Raw genomic sequence first — 22047 nt, 5'->3', positions numbered from 1 at the left:
CAGCGCCTGAGTCTCAAAGGAAACAGCACTTAAGCTTTTGAACAGTTTTGGAACTGTTAAAGACTCTAGGCACCTTTGAAGTGGACTGAATGCTCTCTGCGTTATGTCATGAGCCTGTGGTCACAAGAAGTGGGAGATATGGCTTACCGGTAATAAGTCTGGGTATCAAGCCGATGAGGGGGTGGAATTATTACGGTTAACACTGATTGTTAACTTGGCAGGATCTAGAATCACATAGTGACAAATCTCTGGGCCTGCTTGTGAAAGATTATCGAAACTAGGTTAATTGAGGAGGGAAGCCTCCCACTATTGGAGCTGAGGACGACTTTGAACTTCTGATCCTCCTGCCTCCACCTTCTGAGTGCTGGGATTCCAAATGTACATTGCAATTTGGGGTTTTTGTGTTGCTGGGGATCCAACCCAGGACACTCTGCACGCTAGGAAAGCATCCTATCCAGTGAGCTCTGTCTCCACCCCTCATTATTGCCTTTCTTAATAAAACATTGGTTCACTTTTGTTAGTTTGCTTGTTTTTAGAGACAGGGTTTCTCTGTATAGCTCTGGCTGTCCTGGAACTTACTCTATAGACCAAATGTACTGGCTTGTTTTGTGTGTCAACTTGACACAAGCTGGAGTTATCACAGAGAAAGGAGCCTCCCTTAAGGAAATGCCTCCAGGAGACCCAGCTGTAAGGCATTTACTCTATTAGTGATCAAGGGGGAGGGCCCAGCCCATTGTGGGTGGGGCCATCCCTGGGCTGGTGGTCCTGGGTTCTATAAGAGAGCAAGCTGAGCAAGCCAGGGTAAGCAAGCCAGTAAGTAACATCCCTCCATGGCCTCTGCACCAGCTCCTGCTTCCTGCCCTGCTTGAGTTCCTGTCCTGACTTCCTTTGGTGATGAACAGCCATGTGGAAGTGTAAGCTGAATAAACCCTTTCCTCTCCAACTTGCTTCTTGGTCACGATGTTTGTGCAGGAATAGAAACCCTGATTAAGACACCAAGCTAGACTTGAACTCAGAGATCCATGGCTCTGCTTCCTTTAAGCTGGGGTTGAAAGTGTACACCACCAGTCCCAGCTCTTTACTTACCTTTAAACCCATCAGATCTGTCCGCTCCAGAAGGCTAACAACGTTTGGTTGGCATTTGCCAGAAACTTGGAGAAAATTACTGAATTACCATTGGCCCCCTGAGTAAACTAGGTGACTGTAACTGCCTCCCTGGATTCCACAAGAGACACAGACAGGCAACCGAAAGTCCCTAGGTCCTTTGTGAGTTTTCTGCTTTGAATCAATGCAATAATGTACAAACATTACAAGCTATGTAGAAACCTCATTTCATTGTTGCGATGGTTAATTTCCCTTGTCTGCTTGATCTGGTTAAGAAATACCCGGGGCAGTGACTAGACACATCTTTGGATGTGTCTGGGAGGTCTTTTCCAGAGACCATGAACAGATGGGGAAAGAGCCACCCTGGAAGTCAGTGGCACAGTCCCACGGCCCACGGTCCTGGGCTGAATAAAGAGGAAGAAGAGAAAGTGATTTGAGCACCTGTAGTCCGTCTCTCGGCTTCCTGACGCATGACATCATGGACCGAACTGCTACAGGCTCCTGCGGCCAGAAAGCCCTGGGCTGCCAAGGACCGAATGAACTCAAAACTAAAATAAACTTCTCATCCCTTAAGCTGCTTTGTGTCAAATCACGGCTGTGAGAAAAACACCAGATACAGGTGTCTACCGCCTCGTTCGCACTTACAGGTTGGGCAATGCCAAGCAAGTTCACAAGCCTTTAAACCCAGCATGCACACGCAGCATCCCTGAACTCCAAGAGTTCCCAGGTTTGAGCGTCTCAAAGGGGAAGGAGAAGGCGGGAGGGGAAGAAGGGGGAGGGGGAGGGGGAGGGGGGATGTAGTTCTGCAAGTACCTGCCACTAAGCCTGGGGACCTGAATTCAATGCCCAGGATCCACATAGCAGAGGGACAGACCAACTGCTGCAAGTTGTCCCCTTACCTCCACATGAGTGCAACGACACACCAGCCCTACCATGCCTAAGAAACAAACGTTCAACCCAGGACTACCCAGGACTATGGAAAGAGTCCCTTTGAAAGAGTCGGTGTCAACCTAAGGCCAGTGGGAAAATTCCACCACAAACCTCCAAGCAAAGAAGACCACTCCCTTCCAGGAGGGGTAGAGCTAGTTTAAGTTCCTGGAACGACTGCAAGCCAGACTGTTAGACGAAGCCACCTGTGACTCCCAACCGACCCCCTTGGAAAGTCCTGAGTGGTCCACTGACCAGGAGTCAGTTTGAAGGTCGATTCACCCCACCTATAGTACCCTCCCAGTTACTATTGTTTGGAATCCGCCCTTATCACAGGTCTGAAACTCCATGTTAGAGTCTGCTCAGTGTCATCTCCCCCTCAAAGTGGGGTGACCCCAGCATGCTGGAACAATAAAACTCTTCTTGCGTTTGCGTCAGTCACTGCCTCCAGAAGTCTCATTCAAGGGGTCCCAGAGGAGAGAAAGTCCATCCTGTGTGAGTACTTGCAGAGTGATTCATTCACAAATACGCCATTGACTGGGTCGAAGGTTAACATTGTTAACTGAAGTTTTAGTCATTCATGTTAAAGGGTTGGAGGGCATTTTCTTTGCGATCCTTCTACCTGGAAACTACGGTGACCCATGATACCCCAAGATTCTTAAGGGCAAGCCCACACGAATGTGTAAATATCTTACAGAGATTCAACACAAGTGCCCAACTGCGAGTTCCCTGGTTCTGTAGCTTCCTTCGGTGTAATTCCTGGAGAGAATGAGATGCCACATGAAGCTGAGCACTGAGCCCCACATGATGACTTCTGTTTTATAGCTGTGGTGGTCCTTACCCAGTGTCTTAGTCGGGGTTTCTATTCCTGCACAAACATCACGTCCAAGAAGCAAGTTGGGGAGGAAAGGGTTTATTCAGCTTACACTTCCACACTGCTGTTCATCACCAAAGGAAGTCAGGATTGGAACTCAAGCAGGTCAGGAAGCAGGAGCTGATGCAGAGGCCATGGAGGGATGTTACTTACTGGCTTGCTTCCCCTGGCTTGCTCAGCTTGCTTTCGTAGAGAACCCAGGACCACCAGCCCAGGGATGGCACCACCACGATGAGCTGGGTCCTCTCCCCTTGATCACTAATTTAGAAAATGCCTTGCAGCTGGATCTCAGCTTTTCCATTGTCATAATAAGGAATTTTACTTCCTTTATAGGAGACTAAATTGCAAATCAGACCCCAGGAACCTTTTTGTATATTTTTCTAGTATCCAGAACATTTTCAAAATTGTCCTTCACTGTGTCAAAAGGATGTGCTATTGAGGATTCTCTCGGTGAGCCTGAAGAAGCCTGGGGCAGGATGGGTGGTGTGTGGCCAAGAATGGGCACATCGCCCAAGTCAGTACCTTCCTCCTCCTCCTTCCTGATTCCATCCACTCTCTGTTCCTCCTAGAAAGGGCAGTTTCTCTTTATTTCAGTCCCATTCTAGTCAACTCTAGGAAAATATACTCGTTGGGTGTTATCTGTCATCAGCAACACATTTGCTAGTTTGGTCTCGGGGACAGTTTGTCTGTTTTGAGACTGTCTTATGTGTATCTAAGCCAACCTTTTACTCAGGATCCTCCTGCTTCAGCCGCCTAAGTGCTGGGACGACAGGCGTGTGCTCCAAGCCGGCTCTACCAGGTGTTTTTGCTTGTGTGGTTGGTTTTGTCCTGAAGGACGTTATTGGTAGAAATGGTGGAACACCTTTATAGAAGAAGGAGCGGGAGGGGAAAGGGGGCTAATGGACGGGAAACTGGGAAAGGGAATAACATTTGAAATGTAAATAAAAAATAAACAATAAAAAAAAAAGAAATGGCTCATCATGGGGGATTCGTTCATCCTCTCGGATCAGAATAAGTAATTGAGGGAGCTGATGGAGAGTCTGTGTTTATAATCTCACCACTCCACAGGCTTGAGGCAAGGAGTTGCTATAATCTCTAGATAAGTAATATGTCCCCGGGACTATGCAGTGAGTCCCAGGCAGCCTGGGATGCTGTCTCTGGGGAAAATGTAATAGAGAACCAAGGAGAAAAATGATATGATTTTGGTTCTCAAAAGGGGCTCATTTCTAAATTCTAATCATCAAGGGATATCTTACTTCACACTCTGAATAATGATGTTATTAGGTATACAGAATGAAAAAGTTTATTTGTTCAGAAAGCAAGTATAGGGGACAGACACACTGAAAGATAGATAAATATGTAAGGGTCCATGATTTGCCAAAGAATGACATCCTGGTCTCAAATAGTATGTAAATGCAAAGAGTGTTTTATTCTGCAAAAGTCCAGCATGCTGGGGTCTCCCATTACCGAGATGGAGAGACAACCAAATGAGCTCTCAGGCCTAATTTAAAGCACATTAGGGGTTTCCATGATAGGGGACCATTATCTTGCTCCCTCTGTAGAGACATTCCATTACTAGGGCTTAGGGACTGGAAACTGTTGCTGGGGAGGTCCTGGAAACTGCTGAGGAAGTCTGGGAACTGTTGCTGACCCATTGTCCTTGCTTCAGGCCAGGACGGCTTCTGATGGCCAGGCAGTTTCTGACGAGCTGCCTGAAGCCTGGGGTTTCTTCTAGTATCTGACATGACTGGACTTGCCTAGTTCTTAGGCCTAGTCTCCTAAAGTGCCAGTTTGAAGCCTGCCATGGAGTCCACCTAGCCTTCTCAGATAGATAGATAGATAGATAGATAGATAGATAGATAGATAGATAGATAGATAGATAGATAGATAGATCTATCTTATGGGTTAGAAAGAAAATGGAAGGAAGAGGGAATGGAGAGAGGTTCAGTGGTTAATAGCACCTCACGCTCTTTCAGAGTACCAAGTTTAGTCCCCAGTACCCAAGATGGGGGAACATACCGTCTCAGAACTGTCTGTTACTCCCACTCTGGGGACACTGGGGACTTTCTGGACTCCATGAGCACCTACATTCACATGTGTGCACATTCTCACACGCAGACACAGAATTAAAAAGAAGTAACTTATTAAAAAAGGAAAACCATGAAATGACTTAGTGCATGGTGAAGAAATTAATAAATGCAGAATAATATAAAGCAGGTCCGCTTTTCTCTTTTTAGATTTATTTATTTATTCTATGTGAGTACACTGTCGCGGTCTTCAGACCCGCCAGAAGAGGGCGCCAGATCCCATTCCAGATGGTTGTGAGCCACCACGTGGTTGCTGGGAACTGAACTCAGGACCTCTGGAAGGGCAGTCAATGCTCTTAACCGCCGAGCCATCTCTCCAGCCCAGCGGGTCCACTTTTGCTTCAAACAATCATTGGCCATATGGGTGCGTTTCGGGTTTTCTTCTTGGGGTTGTGTGTGGAGCACTAAATACACAGCACGGCCTGATATGTGCTGAGCGCAGTTCCTCTGTTTCACTGTCTTCTTCCTGAGGGTGAAGGCTCCAGGTCCTTCCTGCGGGTCTGAGGCAAAAGCTCTGCCCCACTGGCGACCAATTCTTGACAAACAAACAGCACCGTTCTGCACAAGGTCAAGCCTCCTCCATTGTAGCACGCACTCTGGGTGAATCGAAGTCTGGGAACACATCTTAACCCAGAAGCAAATGGGTCCCCGGGATTGGTTGGTAATAAACCAACTGTACAGGGTTCTATGAGGCAGAACGCAGTGCTGACTAAAACTTCACTCTAAGTCCAGTGTGGGAGCAAACGCCTTGAATCCAACAGTCTGGTGGCAAAAAGCAAGAGGATCTCTGAGTTCGAGGCCAGCCTAGTGCACACCCTGAGTTCCAGGACAGCCAGAGCTATGTAGAGAGACCTTGTCTGAAAAGAACAACAACAAAAAAGACTTCTAAGATTTCCATACTGCTTTGGTTTTCTACCAAAAGCAAAGGGTATAAGTGCTTGCTTTATGTTTGTTTAGCTAAGGCTCCAGAGAAAGTCTTGAAAGGAGATTTAAAAAAACAGTTCCTCTCAGTTCAGCTCGCCCTTTTCCCAGGTTTTGCACTCTACCAGGGGGGTGATAATCCACCCAGCGCCCAGAGAGACAAGGCCAGCAGGAAAGGGCCAAAGAGTGAGTGACTGCCAGGTAAGCGGACAGATACACAGACGAATGTCACTGTATGAGTTATCAGGGGACTTGGCTAAACCTGTCAGCAAACTGCAGGACCCGTGGTGTCTGCAGTGTCTTAGCCAAAACTCAGGGAAAGCTGAGAGGCTTAAGAGTTCGGTTCTCAGTGCCCACATCAGGTGACTCAACCAACTGTAACTCACACTCCAAAGTGACCCAGCACCGTCTTCTGCACTGCACAGCGCCTGTGCCCACATGTCATACCACGCAGGCACACTAATTAATTAATCGATTAATTAATTACCTTTACACCCTGTCTGAAGTTTCCTCTCTTCTCTTCCCAGCCTCCCCTCCCTTCTTCCCCTTCCCCCATCCACTCTTCAGTTTCTCCTCAGATAAGGGGAAGCCTCCCATGGATGTCAACCAGCCATGGCATATCAAGTTGCAGTAAGGCAAGGGAGGTCCTCTCCTACTAAGGCTAGACAAGGCAACCCAGTAACATATGCAGGCACATAATTTAAAATAAATATGTATCGTTGAAATAAAAAGGATAAGGGAGGCTTGGTGTGTAATTCTCAGACTGAACTCAAAAGGCTGGGCCCCTATGAGAGTCTTCAAGTACCAAGGCCAGGGGCATAGAGTTTGGTGTCTAAGAAGAGAAGTTGTAGATCCCAGAGATCACTAGCTCCATGCATTTCACCCTGTCTGGTTTTATTCTGTCTCCCTGACCAATTTCGTGGTACCCACACACATTCAGGGAGGATTTTCTTACCTACTCTACCTGTTAGCATTCTGTCTAAGCTCCACCCCCACAGTTGCCTGGCAACAGCCAGGTATGGCTGACACTATAAAAGGGGCTGCTTGCCCCCTCCTCACTCTCTTGCGTTTGCTCTCTTGCCCCTTTGTCCCTTCTCTCCCCGTTCCCCTCCCCTCTTCTCTCCACATGCTCATGGCTGGCCTCTACTCCCCATGCCCTGAATAAACTCTATTCTATACTATAATGTCATGTGGCCGGTCTCTCAAAGGGAAGGGATGTCTCAGCATGGGCCCGCTGAGGCACCCCCTTCCCCCAGATCCCCATAGAACATAAACCCCCTCTCTCTTTATCCTTTCATTAACAACATTGGTGCCCAAAACCTGAAACCGAACCAGGGACCTGGGACATATCCTCTCTTTATCTTTTTATAAACACATCATCACCGAGCCTCACACCTCCTCTGGACACACCTTCACAGGCACACCTCCAAAACAATGCTGTACCAAGTCTCTTAGTTACTTTGCTATTGCTGTGATAAGACGCCATGATCAAAGCAACGCACAGAAGAGTTTATTTGGGCTCACCGTTTCGGAGTGGGGAAGAGTCCATGGGTACCAGAGCATGGCAGCAGACAAGCATGGGACTGAGCAGCTGCTGAGAGCTCACATCTCGAGACACAAGCATGAGGTAGAGAGGACACTGGGGATGCTGTGGTCTTTTGAAACCTCGAAGTCTGACCTCAGTGACATACCTCCTCCAACAAGGCCACGCCTCTGAACCTTCCCTAACAGGTCCACCAACTGGGGATCAAGTAGGAGCCTATGGGAGCCAGTCGCCTTCCAGCCACCACCCCAAGTTTCTAGATTTTCTTTAGAGCAGTCAAATGGGCACCTGTGATTCACCACAACTGAGGTGGCAAGGCTGAGAGCCGAGAACTGAGCTTCCCTGAGCTCAGGGACCCACCCTGTACCCGGCTTACTTAGCAGAGCCATTGGCTCACCCACAGAGAGCTTAAGGCCTTGGAGTCAGATAACAGAGGATTTGGATCACAGGAAGGCACCTAGACTCACTTGCTTCCTAAAGAGTTTGTGGGAAGGCCCTGGTCGGATTAGTAAAATGAGGTTGTGTAGTCCAAGGACTGCAGGGTGCCTGATCCAAAGTAAGCATGCATCTGGCAAATGGATCAACTTCCATAAGCAGTGGTGGTTTCCTTCGATGGCTTTGCTGCAATCATGATTTGCTCTGAAAGGACAGAACACACAGCCACAGCATGTGAAGTATTCTCTCTCATCGCCCCTCATTGCCCCGCTAGCCAGCCAACTTTTGGGTTACACAAAACCCTGACACATCTTTGTGAAGAATAATTTACCTTAATCAAAGCAGCGAGCAGAGAGCATGGGGGAAAAGCTTAGTCAGTCAGGTCCTTGCTACACAAGCAGAGGAGATGAATTTGATCACCGGCCCTCCCCTAAAGTGCTGCCTATGGGCCAGTGTCTGTAATCCCTGCGGCTGATAGGAGGATCCCAAGGTTTACTGACAGCTAGCCTCGCCAAATCGGGGAGCCCCAGGTCTCAGTGGGAGATGCTATCTCAAAAATCATACACTACAGTCAGCTCAGAACACATCAGACACCAAATTCTCAGCACAAAGGAAATTTGTTACCTCTAGAGCAGGGTGCCTCTGGATCAGACAAAGGCAGACAGCAATAACAGGTGTTTTTTGGTTTGGTTTGGTTTTTCAGGAGTGGGTTTTTAAGGAGAAAGTGGGAAGTCTGTGTTAGGGTAAGTAAGTAAGTCTTGATTGGACAGGTTAGCTGTGTAACCAAATAATAAATTTTTATTGCTGGAACTAGGTGTTTAGTCTCGGGAATGAGTCAGTGGCCAAATGAAGGAACAGACCTTGAGGCCTAGCTTTAGGAATGTAACCTAAGAAAGGACTGAAAGAGCTGAAGGGACTTGAGACCCCATAAGAACAACAATGCCAACCAACCAGAGCTTTCAGGGACTAAGCCACTACCCAAAGACTATACATGGACTGACCCTGGGCTCCAAATTCATAGGTAGCAATGAATAGCCTAGTAGGGGCACCAGTGGAAGGGGAAGCCCTTAGTCCTGCCAAGACTGAACCCCCAGTGAACAGGATTGTTGGGGGGAGGGCGGTAATGGGGGGAGGATGGGGAAGGGAACAACCATATAGAAGGGGAAAGGGAGGGTTTTGGGGATGTTGGCCTGGAGACCTGGAAAGGGAATAACATTTGAAATGTAAATAAGAAATACCCAATTTAATAAAAATGGAAGAAAAAAAAAAAGGATTGTAACCTAATGTTTAGCAAGGGAGAGGGAAGGGGTGGGCAGACCTGTCAGCAATGCTTGGGCCTATTAGAAAGAGCCCTTTGAAGAAAACCCAGGCCCACATAGTAAGGCAGAACACAAGTGCTCCTCCATGTACACCACCAGTAGGGCATGCAACAGGGCACTGAGGCCTCCTGTGATGGTAAAGAACGTTTGAGAGAAGAACCAGACTCTTACAAATTGAGCCACTTCCAACACAGCTGCTTAGTGGGAAGTCATTTCAGTTAGCACTCAGAAGGATGAGGCAGGAGGATTACCTTGGGTTCATGGCCAGCCTGGGCTACAGAGTTCAAGAAAGCCTGGCTATAGAGTGAGATCTCTCTCTCTGCCCCAACCCCAGACCAGCATCCCTAAAAAATAAAGGGTCGATGCTGTGGCTGAGCAGGTAAAAATGCTGTACAACACAGACACACACAGACACACACAGACACACACACCAATACACACACAGACACATACACACACACACACACACACACACACACACACACACACACACACACACACACACACACACAACACACACACACACACACACACACACACACACACACACACACACACACACACACACACACACACACACACACACACAGACACACACACATACAGACACACACACAGACACACAGACACACACACAGACACACACACACACACACACACACACACACACACACACACACACCAACACACACACACACCCACACAGACACACACCCACACACACACACACAGACACACACCAACACACGCACACACCAACACACACACACATATACACATACACACACACATACACCAACACACACACACATACACCAACACACACAACACACACACACACACACACACACACACACACACACACACACACAGAGGCTACTGTCTCTGATAATAATGATGCTACGGCTGCAGCTGACTTACCAACTGACTGTTTACTTATTATGCTTCAGGCCCTGGGTTTTCAGCATTGAAACAAAATAACAGAAAACAAAAACAGGGACTGGAGGGATGGCTCAGTGGTTAAAAGTACTTGCTACCGGGTTGGGGATTTGGCTTGGTGGAAGAGCGCTTGCCTAGTAAGCGCAAGGCCCTGGGTTTGGTCCCCAGCTCTGAAAAAAAAGAAAAGAAAAGAAAAAAAAAAAAGTCTTGCTTCTGTTAAGGAGGACCACGTGGAAGGGGCGAGGTGGGGGAAAGGAGTGTTCCCTACTCCCTGCAACTCCAGGTCCACGGCATCTGGTGCCCTCCCTCTTCTGGACTCTGAAGGGGTTTACATCACACGTGCACAGAACTACACTCAGAGATACATATACACTGATAATTGAAAAATTCTAAAAACAATATTTTAACAGCAAAACCACGATTAACTAAAAACGTCTTTCTTTTCTGTATGTACACTAGAGCCCACATGTTTCTAGGTTAAAAATATTAATGACATATAATTATTAGAAAAGTTTTGCAATCAGAGTTTAACCCAACAAATTTAACCTTCTCTCTGCATTTACATGTTTTTATTTGCTTATGTGTTTGTTCAAAGGAAAAATGTTAAGGAGATAAAAACCATCTCATGAAAAATTTAAATAAACTCATTTATTTTATGCTACTTTATAAGTAATGTTTCTACTTTAGACTAAATATGATTTACAAAGGAAGAAAATATGTTAAAATTCTCTTTATTGATTCATTAAATATTTATTTGTGTAAAAATTTATATAAAGGAATGTTCTATGATTATATATTACATATATTATATATATAATATATATTATATATATTATATATATGTTACACACACATGTATATATATAGAGAGAGAATGAGAGAGAGAGAGAGAGGTTGAGAGAGAGAGAGAGAGAGAGAGAGAGAGAGAGAGAAAGAGAAAGAGAGAGGTTTTGCTGTTTACTCCAAGAATTCATTATTTCCCTGCCTCCACTTCCTCAGAGCTAGGATTGCAAACATGAACCATCATGTCTGGCTACTCTTTATAGATCTTTGAACTACAACTGGAAACTTAGTTACAGCTCAGTATGTGACTATTCGGCTACTATTCAAGAAAAAAAAATGAGACATGGGCTTTAAAAATTATAGCTTAGCTCTGGAGAGAGGGCTCAGTGGTTAAGAGTTCTTGTTCTTGCAGAGGACCCTGTTCATTTCCCAGACCCATCTGGTCACTCAGAACTGTCCATAACTCCAATCCCAGGATCGAATGCCTTCTTCTGACTTCTATAGGTGCCAGGCACACACGGTACACACACATGTATGAACAAAAACATTCATAGATATAAAATAAAATAGATAAACCCAAAGTGTTTTAAATTTAGCTTAACAAAGATTTAAAATTTGACTTAAGCCTCTGTGACATTTTTAAAAACTTCCAATTTTCATGTTTGGTGGACCGTCACAGAGCATTTTCTGTAAGAATAACAATGTGGCTCCTTAGGTCAGGGCTGTGTAGTCAGCTTTTCTTTGGACACCAAAGCAGTTAGGAAGACCTAAGGTTGTCAGGGTTAAACGTTTTTATGTTTTAACATTGAACGATTGGATCGAGTGAAGAAAAGACAGTTCAAATCCTTGTCAAGTCTAATGTATGCATGGAACTGTCAGACTGAAACCTGCACAACTGAATATTTCAGGCTTTTATACCAGTGGGATTGACCTAACCTGTTTCTCCTCTATATTAAAAAAACTCCACAAATCAACTTGATATACAGAGGAAAAACCACCCCAGCCAAGTCCAGCAAGTACTGTAACGAGTGACACAGGTAAAGCGAAGCTGCAAGAGGACACTCACCCCAACTGGGAATCAGAGTTTCTCAGAAGCGAAGGTGAAGAGAATTCCACCTCACAGACTGCCAGCCACCAGCGTGTGTGCACTGTTAGCCCATGGCAGATGTTCAATCGGTGTGCTAAGCAAATGAATGTATGTGTGTGTATATGTATGCATGCATGCATGCATGCATGGATGGACAGATGTATGTATGCATGGATGGATGGATGGATGGATGGATGGATGAATGGACAGACAGACAGGTTGATGGATGGACAGATGTATGTATGCATGGATAGATGGATGGGTGGATGGACATAGACAGATGGACAGATGTATGTATGCATGGATGGATGGATGGACAGATGGACAGATGTATGTATGCATAGATGGATGGGTGGGTGGATGGACAGATGTATGTATGCATGGATGGGTGGGTGGACGGACAGATGGACGGATGGATGGACAGATGGACAATCTAGGTCAACAGGTGCCCCGCTTCACCAGACACCAATGATATGACACACTTCCTTAGCAGCTTCTATGCTTAGGCACTTGTCAGTTGTTATTTCCCACCTCTCTTCACGACCAGAGACTTAAAAACATTTCCTTGAACCACTGAACCAGTGAGTCGGACCTAGTACATGTCTGTGTCTTGCTGGAAGCCTTTGGCAATCTTGGCCAATTGTGGAATTAAAACAAACCTACTTACGCAGGTGAAAACATGTGGCTTCTCCAGGAAAGAGTAGCATTAATGTCTGCTCCCACTGCTGCAGAAGGTGCCGACAGTTTCACGGAGCCCCAAGTCTACAGGAAAGCTCATTTGAAGCCTGGATTCAAAGCTCTACAGCTCAAGAGGCAACTACGGACTCCCTACAGACAAACCAGTGTCTGGGAGGGTGAGTTGGCTGCTTTCAGGTCTCCTTGACAAAAGCTGGAGTCATCTGAGAGGAGGGAACGCAATTAGAAATTGCCTCTGTCAGACGGGGTTGCAGACAGACAAACCTATAGGGCATTTTCTTAATTAGTGATTGTTGAGGCTTCCCTCCATGGACTGTGATTCAGGATGGGAGCCAAACCAACCTTTTCTTCTCCAAATTGCTTTTGGCCGCGATGTTACACCACAGCAACAGTAACCCCAAGGCAAAGGTTACTAGTATATGTGCACTCCATTGTGCTTGCCAGTGACTCTGTTGGTCTTGGCGCACACTAGCCTACCGTGCAAGGAGGACTTGTCTCGTCGCAGTCGGGCACATCAAACTGCTCATTGGTAGCCTGCTGCAAGGCGCAGTCACTCTAGGTAGGATTCAGAATGCTATTCTCACTACAAGAAATTATTTACTTTTGTTTCTCTTTAAATCATGCGCCCACGTGCAGGTGTGTGTGTGTTAGGGTTTAAAATCTCAGCCCGTGTCCAGACAGCGCACACCAAGCCAACATGGTTCCTTGTGGAGAGGTTTAATGAGAGAAGAAAGGAGAGGGAGGGCTGGGAGTAGAGGAGGCTGGCCATGGGCATGTGGAGGGAAGGGCAACTGTGGGACAGAGGGTACCTGGCTCTTGCCAGGTAGCTGTGGGGGTGGAGCTTAAACAGAATACCAACAGTGTACAAGTGTGGACAGGTGTGACCACAGCACACATGGGGGGAGGTGTCAGGGGGCCACCTTGGGTTTCAGTCCTTGCTTTCAAGCTCTTGTTCACCACTGGATATGTCAGGCTGGCTGGCTTGTGAACTTCTGAGCAATCTCCTGTCTCTGATCCGGCATTGCCATAGGAGCATTAGAATTGCTAGTGCGTCCTACAGGCCGAGCTTGGGATGCTTCTGGGGAGTCAGACTCAGTTCTCCACATTTGCATGGTGAGTGCTTTACTAATTGAGTCATTTCCTCAGCCCTTTAAAAATGTGTGTGTGTGTGTGTGTGTGTGTGTGTGTGTATTCCATGTGGTGTGGGATGTGCATCTGTGCATGCGTGTGTGTGTAACGTGTATGTGTGGGTGTGAATACATAAGATTTGTATTTTTTATATTATTCCAGTGATGGTTACTATCAGTAAAGTTATGTCATGGGAACTTGTTCCAAAGAGAATGGTTAAAAGGTTATTTATTAGTGGACACATTAGACATTTCTACATCCATTTGGCTAATCAAGAAGTATCCATTCAGATAACTAGACACCAATAGAGCTCTTGCAGCCAGAGTGTTTTAAATCTGTCCTTTAAGGTACGATGGTGATGATTATGATGATGATGATGGCGGCTTTATTGAGATACAATTCAAATATTTTAAAATTCAGTCTCAATCTGCACAACAGTTTCTTACAAAGGACACGAAGATTCCACTCTGAGACTTTTAGTTTCGTTAATAAAAGAAAGGGGGCTGGAGAGATGGATGCCTGGTTAATAGGATGCCTGGATGCTCTTCCAGAGGGACCTGGGTTCAAATCCCAGGACCGGCTCTTGACCATTTGTAATTTCAGTTCTAGAGGATCTGATACCCTCTTCTGGCCTTCACCTGCACCAGGCGTGCCCATGGGACACAGACAAAATTCTCAAATCCATAAAATTAAAATTGTTTAAAAAAGAAAAGAATCTTGAGGACAACTTTCTTACAATTTAAGTAAAAACAAACAAACAAAACAAACCAGGACAGGCAAGTTATAAACCTTGGAGAAGGGGAAGAGAAGAGCAAGAGAAAGACAGAGCCACAGACACTGGAGGCTGACAAGCACCCAGGAGGTAGAAGGAGAAGAGACCATGGGGAACAAAGTGGACGGGCAAGTCTTGTGGTTATTGTGACAGTGGCTTCAGGGAGCTGTCCTGAGAGAGGGGCTGCTGGGAAGCAAAAGTATGTTACCTCAGTAGAGGTGTTGGGAGACAAAATACACACATGTTCATTCACCCCCAGTGGGGAACCCACAACAGACCAAAGTACGGATAACACAAAGTCCAACTCGGTGAACCGTGAGTTTTATTGGGGTTACTGACAGGAGCAGAAATGACTTAAATGCAGTGCACCAAAGTGCAGCGGGTTTCTGGACAGCTGATCTGCTCCCAAGAGTCTTCTTGGCAGCTTGGCTTGTCTGAGGCTTTGCAGCTTGGCTCTGTTCTTTTGAGGGGGATTCTCAGTTTTTACTGCTTCCCCTGGCAGGGAGGGGCCTAGTCACTCTAGTGGATTTGGGGGACTTCCTGGAGTATTTTGAGTTGTTTACCTTCCTGCTTAAGGAGCTTCCCTGCAACACTGTAGTAAATATTACTTGGGGGGTTTCTACCCCACCTTAGATCATTTAATCCCTATGTAAGAGACACAAAAGCCTTTATATTTATAATAAGCCTTAAAGCACTAGAGCTGGGCAGATCTCAACTCTCTGTGCTATTTTGTCTATTTCCCTGCCAATAACCCCAAGACACCACTTGCCACCTTCCACCTTCTTACTCCAATCGGCCAGACCTCGTGACCATATTCTCATGATTCACCTAGCCTCTCTTCACCTTTCTCCTCTCCTCTTGGTCTCTGCTTCAGACTCAGCCCTCCCCCAACCAAGGCCCCGCCCACTTCTCTTCTGCCCAGCTCTAAGCTGTAGGCATCTTTATCCAACCAACATGTTTAAATTAAGTAGCGAGGTTACATAGTATCACTTAGTGTACCCAGGTTCTCCTCCTCCCTGGGGGTGCCCAGACCTTGGGGGCCAGTATTTATTGTTACAATCCATAGCCACAGTCCGAACTTCCACACTGCATGGATTGTTTCCATTTCTGAGGAAACTGTTACACAACACCAGGGATAATCATTCCTCCTCTTGCCTTCTGAGCAGCTTAGAATGCTGGCTCTTTCCCCGGGGCTAGAGATGAAATTTAGAGCAAAGCTAGACACCTCCACGTGTGCATGTGGCACATGAACTTTCAAGGAATGGTAAGACTGATGCTTGTATTTCTAGTGTTACTGGGAAACGGCTGTGTGCAGTGTGAGTGTGTGTGTGTGTGTGTGTGTGTGTGTGTGTGTGTGTGTGTGTGTCCAAAGCTTCGGCAGTCTAAGGCTGCTTGGCAAGGTTTTAGAACATAGACTTGCTGTGGGTCGTGGTACGGGTTCTGCTGAGTACCTCTGTTACTTTATGATACCCAGCAAGATGGACCATGGACAGTAACAACCACGAGTTGCCTCACAGTTTACAAAGTGTTTTTGTTTCTGTTATCTTAGGTGTTCTCCCCAAACCCACCAGGTGCAATAGTCAGAAATGGCTGGTTCCTGTTTGAAATCAGCCTGACTCACTCCCCTAGTTAAAGGCTGGAGTGAAGCATAGAGTTTGGCTGAGTCTCTAACTTGTCTGTCCACTGTCTGGAGAGAGCTTCAGCAGGGACAGTCAAACTCCAGAGGAAGGACGGTCAGTCCGGACTGCAGTACTTGAAACCCAACAGCCCACTTCCCAGCCGCCCCAGAGAACAGTCAGCCTGCTTCTCCAATGAGTGGGCAAGCCTGTCTGTGAACTGCTCTCTGTGGGCTTCAAAGACAGAACTGCCAGGAGCCAGGAAAGAGTCTTCCGTTCTCTTAGTCCTGTCCCTGCTTCGTCCGCCATAGAGTTACTTATATTGTCTTTATAGTGATAAAGTAAGACTTGGCCAAGCTTACTCATAACCCTGCAAGATTATTCCTTCTTAAAATTATGGTAATAGCATGTATATTCTCCTAGAAAGCAGTCATTTAGAAAAGTGGGACTGAAGTTCAGTGGCTAAGACCACTGACTGCTCTCTCAGAAGACCCAGGCTTAACTCCCAGCACCCACATGGCAGCTCACAACTATCTGTAACTCAAAATCCAAGGGATCCAATGGCCTCCAAGAGCACTGTACCAGAGCCTGGTGTACAGACATAATGTAGGTAAAACACTCATACATATAAAATAAAAACTAATAATAAATTTAATTTAGGATTCCTATTATCATTATACTGAAACTGTTTCAATGCGTGGGCACCATCCCGATCTTGATTCACTTCATCTGCAGGACCTGGGAACAATTTGGTTTTTTTAATTAATAATATCTTCCCCTTGGGATGGTGTTCTAGTAGCTTTAATCATTACTGAGAAGGGAGAGATTGCCCAGATTATCCTGTGCACATATTGGTGCGGGACTGCCTTGGTTGTTAGCTGAGGTAAGAGGGTGTGGCCCTCTGTAAATGACACTATTCCTCTAGGCAGGGAGTCCTAGCCTAAGCCTGCTAGCAAGCAAGCCAAAGAGGAGGATCTCTGCTCCCAGTTCCTGCCCTGACGTCTTTCATTGCTGGACGGACGATAGCTTGTGAGCTTCTATGAACGCTTTCCTCCCCTAACTTGCTTTGGGCCAGAGTGTTTTTCTAGTTTGGTTTTGGTTTGGTTTTTTCCAGACAAGGTTTCTCTGTGTAGCCCTGGCTGTCCTAGAATTCCATCTGTAGACCCTTGAACTCAAGAGATCTACCTGCCTCTGCCTCCCGAGTGCTGGGATTAAGTCATGTGCCACTATGCCCAGAGGTCAGAGTGACTTTGTTATTGTTGTTTTGTTTGTTTGTTTATCACAGTGTATTAGGATTTTACTGCTGTGAAGAGATACCATGACTAAGGCGAGTCTTATAAAGGACAACATTTAATTGGGGCTGGCTTACAGGTCAGTCCATTATCATCAAGGTGGGAGCATGGCAGCATCCAGGCAGGCATGGTGCAGGAGGAGCTGCAAGTTCTATATCTTCATCTAAGGGCTGCTAGTGGAAGACTCACTTCCAGGTAGATAGGATGAGGGTCTTAAAGCCCATACCTACCGAGACACACCTACTCCAACAAGGCCACACCTCCAAATAGTGCCACTCCCTGGGCCAAGCATATATAAACCATCACATTCCATTCCCTGGCTGCCATAGACTTGTTCAAACACAGGAGTCTATGGGGCCATATCTAAATATAGTACAATGCAAAATACATTTAGTCCAACTTCCAGAGTCCTCAGAGTCTATAGCAGTCTCAACAATGTTAAGAGTTCAAAGTTCAAAGTCTCTCTGACATTCATCCAATCACTTACCTGTAGTCCCCAAAGCAAGACAGGAAACCAACTCCAAACTCCAACTGGGCAAACTCCAAACTCTGCATCTCCATGGCTGATGTCAAAGCGGTCTTCAGATTTTCAACTCCTTTTTCATCTTTGTTGACTACAACAGACTTCTCTCTCCTTGGCTGGTACCAGTCCCTATTAGCAGCTTTCCTCAGCAGATAGGCCATGGCTCTGGCATCTCAAACATCTTGGGTTCTCTAAGGCAACTTCAGTATTACCGCTTCTTGTTTCAGTGTCTGGGATCCACACATGATCTTCTGGGCTCCTTTAAAGGGCTAATGTCACTTCACCAGCCCTGCTGTCTGTAGCACTCAAAGCTCAGGTTGATCCACTTCACTGCTGCTGCTGTCCTTGGTGATCCTCCCATGCACTGGGGTCTTCTGCTGCAACCAGGCTTCCCCAATAGCCTCTCATAGGCTCTCTTCACGGTGTCAAGTCTCAAATCCTTTGCATGACCCCTTCAGCCCTGAGCCGTCAACTGCAACTGAGGCTGCACCTTCATGAATGGCCTTCCATGGCCTCTCACAGTGCCAAGCCTCAGCTGCTCTTCACGATGCCCTCATGCCTTCAAAATGAGTACTTCCTGGGACTCTTACACATTACCAGGTACAGCTGCAGCACGAGGTACGACCTTGGCAATCTCTGGAACACAGTTTCTTTGTGCTCTCAGAAAACACTTCCCAGAAGATTTCACCTCAGTCATGCTGTCTCTTCTTAATCACCACTAATTTCTTAGCTCACACAGCAACAGAGATAAAACGAAAACCAATGTTTTTCTGTGTTGACCAAGCTGGATTTTGAAGTCTTGGGCTCCGGCGAGCCTCTTGCATGAGCCTCCTCGGTAACAGTGACCACCTAAGCACAAATCACCCTAGTTTTATAAAAAGCAACTCATACATTTTATTTTTATTTTTATGTGTGTAGGTGTTTTGCCTGCATGCGTGTCTGCGTCTGCTGCCCTTGGAGGCCAGGAGAGGACATCGGACCCTCTGATCTGCTGGAGTTACAGATGGCTGGGAGTGAGCCACCCTGTGTGTTCTAAGACCCAGTCCTCTGGAAGAACAGCAAGTGCTCTTAACCACTAATCTATCCAGTCCCCTCTAAAGTAGTGTTTTAAAGGTAGCAAGAGATGTTGGAGGACTGGAAACAGAAATCAGAAAGAAACATGCCAATGTATGCTCAACTGTACCAACTGTCCGGAGGGGAAACCATATGCCATTAAGACCCCTCCTGCAACTATAGTGGCCCGTGTGAATGCTGTACACACAAGGTTGCTGCTGGTGGATAGCTCATCCCTAAAGCAGTGTTAGCTAATGGAAACGTATCCAGCCTTCAAAACAAAGCAGACAGACAACACAAAAGCAGAAATGCCAAGCTTCTGTCCTGTAGTTGCCCTGGAGATGGGTCAATGATTTTTACCTCTGTCGCATGTCTCGTTCCAGTTGTGAGCCTTCACGATGAGTCAGGGAAAGCCCCAAGGACACAATTCTGTGGGTAAGAAAAATACATCCCCTAATATCTAAAATCAGCTTCCGGGTTAAGTTGTTTCAAAGCCCCTGCGTTAATTGTGGCCCCTGCCAAGGTGCTTGGACGCCCACGTTTGACTGTCCACGTTTATCATCTTGACATAAACACCAACAAACTTGCTCATTTTACTTTACTCTAATTCATTTTCTGTCAGACATCGGGGACCTGGGTGAAACAGAGGAGTATCGCCCCAACCCCAGGCCGAAATGTCGAGTGGCATCCCTGGCTCTGTGTCTGGAACGGCCTTGACAATAGCTCAGCAGGTGAAGTTTCATGGCATTTCCTGATTTCCTGAAGCAGATGAAGAAACACTCATTGAAAAGGCAGGGCCACCTCCGAAACTTACAGAGAGAGAGAGAGAGAGAGAGAGAGAGAGAGAGAAACTGAAAACACAGGGAACATCCATCCTCAAATCACCAAAAATCTGAAGAAGACACCATAGTAAAGCCCTTGTTACAGCGCGTGTGACAGACATGGATGAACCATATAACTGTATGGTCCATGGCCCTTCAGAGAGAGTAACTAAATTACCCAAAGCTGTGACTCGTCTCTAAGGCAACTAGACACAGAACGGAAGCTTGATGTTTCTTATTTTGTGTTGTGTCTGTCTGCTTTGCTTTGAAGGCGGGATACGTTCCCATTAGCTAATACAGCTTTAGAGATGAACTTTCTGTACCTTGTGTGTATGTCATTCACACGGGCCACTGTGGTTTCAAAGGGGCCTTGATGACATATGGTTCCCCTTCCAGACATGTTGTACAATTGAGCTCAAAGCAAGGTCATCTAATTTTGTTTCTGCACAGGGGTTAATAATACAATATTAGATTACCCTCATCATGCAGCTCACAATGCTGCACCCAGTCCTTGACTTTCAGTTCTGCGAGGGCTAAAGTTTTTAAGTTTTAACTACTGTGCTTAAGAGATCTACAAAACAAAAATGCCTCTAACATGTAAACCCCACTTGCCCGAGGATGGAGAACTTCCTGGAATGCTGGGGACTGTTGTTCATGTGAGATAACAAGCCACGTTTTTTTTCATGAACAAGGTCAGTTGCTCCAACTGCACAGGATGTGCTTGGTCACATGTAGGCAGGAAGTATGTCAGGATGTGTACTTGCTCCTGATTGGTCGAAGGCAGGAATATGAAGTCTTGTGCAGTTTGCTGTCATAAGCCCCTGTGTAATGTCATTTGCAGTCATTCTCTGGGATTCCCAGGTATGGGCCTGGCCAGTGTCCACCATCCTGACCAGTATTTAATGAAGCCTGCTTTACACTTTGCTCAAAAGTTGTGGTGCTGGTCTTACTCTCACCCCGTGGGATTAACATTTCCTCTTACTGCTTCGTATAACATTGTAGTGTCACAACATGGCGATGTATTTTTCAGGCAGCAATAGGGTCTAGTGAGGGTGTTTCCTCAGAACACTGTTGTGATGGTCTCAATGACATGCCCACATAGTCTAGATATCTGAATATTTAGTTTCCGGTTGGTGGCACTGCTTGGGGTAGGTTCAGGAGGTGTGATCTTGCTGAGGGAAGTAGGTCACTGGGGTCAGGCTTTGAGAATTAAAAGACTTGAACCAAGTTTAGTTTGCTCTCTGCATCTTGCTTGAGGGTCAGGCTGTCCTCAGCTTGCTGTTCCAGTCACCGGGCCTGCCTGCTGCCAGTCTGCTGCCTGCCATGCTCCCTGCTGTGATGCTGATGGACTCCTCTCTCTCTCCTCAGAAGTGTAAACCCAAATAAACTGTCCCTTCTGTAAGGTTCCTTGGTCACAGTAGTTTATCACAGCAACAGAAAAGCAACTAATACTCAGCAGAAATGTCACCACACCCAAGGTCATCTGCTCCCTACTTATTCATATGCATTCAGGGAATGAGAGTTGGTGGAAGGAAATCATGTTTATTCAAGAGTCAGTATTCTGAGAAGATGAGGGACACTATCTCTCCCCTCAAACTTCCGTATTAGGGAACTCAGGTACTTGAAAATCCTTTCACAAGGAGGGAAAGGAGGTGCAGAGGTCAAAGGGCAGCAAATGTATGGCATGCCTGGTAGATCTTCAGCATCTAGGACTCTTGTCTTTATTCTCCTGTCACAATCAGCTCTGAAATCCTGTGGCTAGCTCATGTAATTCTTTAGATAAACATATTATCCTGAAAATGAAATGTCACAGCAATATATATAATGTATAATTATATATATGACACATATGACATATACCACAGAAATGTCTATCTGTTAAATACATACTCGATGTAGGTGCAGCTCTCCTGTAAGAAGCTCACACCTTTGCATAGGTATATTTAATTTTTCCCTGAGCATCTGTGTTAGCCTCTATGCTCAAAGATCTGTGTTTAAGAAGTCTTTTAAGAGGGTCTGGAGAGAAGGCTCAGTGGTTAAGAGCACTGACTGCTCTTCCAGAGGTCCTGAGTTCAATTCCCAGCAACCACATGGTGGCTCACAACCATCAGTAATGGAGATCTGATG

This window comes from Rattus rattus, chromosome 11, assembly GCF_011064425.1.
Source record: "Rattus rattus isolate New Zealand chromosome 11, Rrattus_CSIRO_v1, whole genome shotgun sequence".
NCBI classification, from domain to species: domain Eukaryota; kingdom Metazoa; phylum Chordata; class Mammalia; order Rodentia; family Muridae; genus Rattus; species Rattus rattus.
Note: the sequence above shows the minus strand (reverse complement) of the source record.